This window comes from Pyxicephalus adspersus, chromosome 2 (genome assembly GCF_032062135.1).
Source record: "Pyxicephalus adspersus chromosome 2, UCB_Pads_2.0, whole genome shotgun sequence".
Classification (NCBI taxonomy): domain Eukaryota; kingdom Metazoa; phylum Chordata; class Amphibia; order Anura; family Pyxicephalidae; genus Pyxicephalus; species Pyxicephalus adspersus.
This window is the reverse complement of record NC_092859.1, coordinates 14,197,746-14,202,588: the sequence shown is the minus strand read 5'-3', so window position 1 is coordinate 14,202,588 and position 4,843 is coordinate 14,197,746. Positions and strand designations below refer to the sequence as shown.

The following is a 4,843-nucleotide window of genomic DNA, read 5'->3' as shown; positions in this document are numbered from 1 at the left end:
TGTGAAAAGATGTGTAAACCCTACAAAGGATAAGGCAGGACATAGGCAGGATTGATTGATGTATTGGGCTTGATTTACTGAAGAAAAGCAGGCTGTTTACTTAGCAAAGTGAATTATCCCCATGCTAAGGATATTTCACTTAGCTTAGTGAATGAGGACATTGGGAATGGGGCAGAAAGAAGGACAGACATAAAAGGACAGGAAAGAGGTAATTTTCTAATGGCTGATGGCCGTAATTGGCAGGCTATTGAAATCAGAACTGCGAGAGTCAAATTGCCTCATTGCAACCTGGCACTAAACTTCACGGTAACCATCTGTAACCTCAAAACCTTACCCTCTCTATATCCCTAGCTCCAAACTTTACACTATCTCTAACCCCAACCCTAACCCTCTCTATAACCCTAACCCTGGCTCCAACCTTTACACTATCTATAACCCCATCCGTAACCCTCTCTATAACCCTGGCTCCAACCTTTACACTATCTATAACCCCATCCATAACCCTCTCTATAACCCTGGCTCCAACCTTTACACTATCTATAACCCCATCCATAACCCTCTCTATAACCCTGGCTCCAACCTTTACACTATCTCTAACCCTAACCCTCTTTATAACCCAGGCTCCAACCTTTACAATATAACCCCATCCGTAACCCTCTCTATAACCCAGGCTCCAACCTTTACACTATCTATAACCCCAACCCTAACCCTCCCTCTAGCCTTAGTTCCAACCTTTATGCTTCTATAACCCCAACTCTAACTCTCTCTATATCCCTAGCTCCAACCTTTACACTATCTCTTACTCCAACCCTAACCCCCTCTATAAATCTAGCTCCAGCCTTTACACTATCTATAACCCCAACTTTTTTTTACCTTTTTTATTGTAAATGAAACCTCTTAATAGCGCACTGATCTCTTCTGATCCTCTGTACCAAAGATTATAATGCTGGGGTTCGGACATCAGGAACTAGCAATATTTTGTCCAAATTGTCTCCCATTTAGTTGACATTTATATTCTGTATATTTTATTGCATATCCCAGAATTATTTTTTATGTTATATGTTTGCTGTAAATAGATGTTTTATTTTTGTACATTGTAACAAAAATGTCTGATAAGCTAGGTTATATATTTAATTGTTATTGGTTTTATATTTTACCTTCAAAGACTGGACAAATCCCAGCGACCTGGTAACAAAGGTTGAGAACAATTGCAGCTACTACCTAAAGTTTCTCTCATTAAGGTTGATTTACTAAGGAATTTAGGTTGTTCACTTACCAAGGTGAATTATCACCTAACAAGGGATAATTGACTTAATTTAATGAATGCGATGAACAGAAAAATACCCAATCATGTCCTAGGAGATAAAAAAACAGGAATTTTCATGCATATGATTGGCTGGTTGAAGTCAACAAAGCTTCATCTCCTTGACTAAGCAAAGTGATATATTCCTTGCAAGGGGATAATTCCTTTTTGCCTTTGTGAACAGCCCAAACTCCTTTTAGTAACCCATTTGCTGTAAAAAGGCCCATGTCTCCTAATGCAGAACTCAGATATCAAACTATGTTATGTAGTGATCAATGACAATGAGCTTTAGTCTTAGTCTTTTGTCTAGTATAACAACCAGAAATCAGTGTTGTATTTTCCTGTGATTTGTTCTGTGAACAACCAATAACAGCTTTATTGCTTTGCACAGTATTTGCAATTTATCATGTTTTGGCACTGGATGGTAGAGTTTTTGTGGCAGATTAAGGAAGGATCTCAGTCCAGTGAGCTGTAACAATAAATGAAAATGTTACACTCTGTGCAAAGTATCAGTGATATGTAACTCACATGAAGAAGTCAGTCTACACTTAGATACTCTTTTGAATCACCTAAGGGTCCCCTCTTCATTTTGGGAGAGTCTGAGGAGAGTCACCTACAGCTGAGTTTCCTTCATGACATCCTAATGGTAATGCCATGGGTATGTCCAATGGATCCCATTCTTTAAGGTTTGCTATTTTAGTTTTTATTCAGTTAATGTTTTCCAAAATATTGACTTGATCACTTATAATGATCAGGTCAGTTCAGACTTTCCTCAGTTGCACCTTGCCAGCCGCTTCATCTCAAACTGGGGCTAGGTTTCTTAAATTTCCAGTATCTGCACATTTACCAGCTGGCAGCAGCAAGTGGTACTAGCAGCTTCTATTTATTACCAGGGGGAACATATAGCATCTCCCAAGACCCATTGCTTCATGGCAAGAGGAAGCAGTAAATGCACCACTACCTCACCACAAGTGGGAACCCAGCCTTAGTGGTCTATATTTGCAAAGAAAAAAGGTTTATGTCCCAATAGGGGCCCTTTCAGACCCTCAGGGAGTCTCAGTGTTCTCCCCTGGGCCCAACCAGGGTCTCAACCTCTCTTATTCACTTGAATCATTTTGTGCATGCAGCTACATGTGACATGTCACTTCTGGCCACAGGTGTGATGATTCTTAGCAAGAGTGGACAATGGTGATCCTGTAGAGAAATGCTTTTTCCCATATATCATAATATATTGAATAAAAGAAAAAAAAAGAAAACCCTTTGGGCTGATGATAACTCACTTTTTGCTTTTATTTGATATATGAATTAATATATAAATATATATTTCTTGAGTGCAAATCATTTTGCCCCCAGTACAATTTGCCTCACAGCAGCATTTGTTTGTGCCGTAGAGAGGGCAGATGGGTCTGCAAGGGCCCTAAAGGGGCTTAATAGGACTTTCCATTACTACAATAAAAGTGGGTAAATACCCTCCTCGCCATGTTATTCAGCTTACTTGGTGTTAACTGGACAACTTTTTGAGCAAAAGGTGTTTTAACTTTAATTCAGGATCATAGGATAAAATATTCAGCTCTGGAAATGCACTGATTGAGCTCCACATATAAATAAGAATAAAATAATAATAGTGTTACACTGTACATTATATCAGACCCAGAGATTTATTCCTAGTCAAAAACTGTTTTATCATCTCCAATGTATACCTGTAGGCAACATGAGCATTACCATGGAAGTTTTTGTATTTCCAATAAGTTTTATTAGCTGTTAGTCCTGCCTGTAGATCTTATTATTTTTATACTTCATTTAACAATGCTGATGGTTCTGCACTGAAATTGTTACAGCAACAATATTTCTTTTAGTTTAAAGTTTGTTAAAATAAAGCTGCAGAACATCTTGGCCTGTCAAAGGAAGTGAAAAAAAAACAGATCTAGTGGCAGCATTATTGTCTAATTCCCTTTAGTCTGCATGATATTTGTCATTTTATTTTTTTATCCACAACTCTTAAGTAATGTGTAATGCATGTCTGTAAATAAAATTTGAATGTGTTTTATTTAATAGCTTTTGAAATAAATCTTTTTCCTATAAGAAAAGTGTCTTTGTAATAATGAAATACACTGTAATCACGCTTTATAAAGTTTTTTTTTCCTTCCTCTGGATCATCTGTGCCATAAAGGTTTTTATCTAGAATATCCAAGTTTAATAGTATTTTTATTTATTTCCCTATTGGTTGAACTCAAAGCCTTTTTGTTAACCTGGCTATATACAAAGAAACATTTTATTCTGCTGTGTTCTGCTTTCCATTTTTTAGGTCAGGTGATTGGTCCATTTTGCAATCTTTTACTTTTTTCCTATTTTCCAGTTACAGATTTAAATATTCGGTAAAGACCCACTAAACTACACTATTGGTGAAGTTGTATACCTTCTTGCCACTTCAAAGGAGATGAGGGAGAAAAGAGAAAGAGAAGAGGCTTTTTAGGCACCAAGTTTATACAGATAAAAGCATTAACTTTATTTCTTGTTAAAGTAGTTACAGTGATTTATAAATTCAATACAATCATGAAATTATACAGTATTATATTCATGCTTTATTCAAGAGGAAAACACAATCACCCCAAGAACTACTCCAACACTATTTTTGTACAGACAGTGTTGTTTGAGTTCCCAGAATCATATAACAAGTCTCTATCTGACACGTTTCGCCTAATTTGGCTTCATCAGGGGATATTAAGGCTTATTGAACCCAAACTATAATATTCAAAAAGGATATTTATCAACAATTGTTTCATCCTAGTAAATCAATAATAATCTATTTGCAATGTAAAGGTAGAGATTATTCTATCAAAATGATTTGATGCTTCAAAAATCTAGAAGTACTACATTGGTTAAACAGAACGTACATATGTTGTTACAGGTACAAATTCAAAATCAGGTAGCTTCATTCATAAAATAAAGAATACAAAGTTGTTCATATCAGAAGATAGCCCAAGATGTTTATATTTTTGGAAAATGGCTTTCAAATATATAGTAATAAAGTTAATCTCGGATGGATGTCACATAATAAAATAATGAATGTGTTGATTACTTACAGTTGTATGTCTGGTTATTCCAAGATGATGGAAAAGTTTCAAAATAAGTAAGCCTGTACTGATTGTGTTGCTAATGTCTCTGGTAGATAAAAAAGAATTAAAATATTTTAAGTTGATTTGATAAAATGGTGATGGGGTGGGTGAATGCAATATTATTTTCTAAAGGAGTGGAAAAAGGACTATGGCAGCACAGAGAAGTCACACTGCTGGGGGGTTCTTCTTCTATGCTTATTGCAATTCTTATCTAATGTCAATTCAAGTTATTATGGCGTCAAAGTTGCTACATTGCCTAGCACCCCATTCTGCCCTAATTTATTTTTTATCCCATCAGGAGTGCTTACTTTACCGCCTTGATGCGCAGCATGCTTTACCTTTGAATACCAATGGCTTTACCCATGCTCAGTGCTGAGTGGCATTAATATGTCAATACCAGTGCTATAAATACTGGCATTGGGAT

General features: G+C 36.2%; 1 long non-coding RNA gene across 1 annotated transcript; it reads left to right on the top strand.

The window, feature by feature from the left end:
* Nucleotides 1–1,319: 1,319 nt before the first annotated feature.
* LOC140322953 (uncharacterized) lies at nucleotides 1,320–4,640 on the top strand. The gene is made up of 2 exons (XR_011919280.1): nucleotides 1,320–3,713; nucleotides 3,757–4,640. It is a non-coding gene; the product is annotated as an uncharacterized lncRNA (long non-coding RNA).
* The last annotated feature ends 203 nt before the right edge of the window (nucleotides 4,641–4,843 follow it).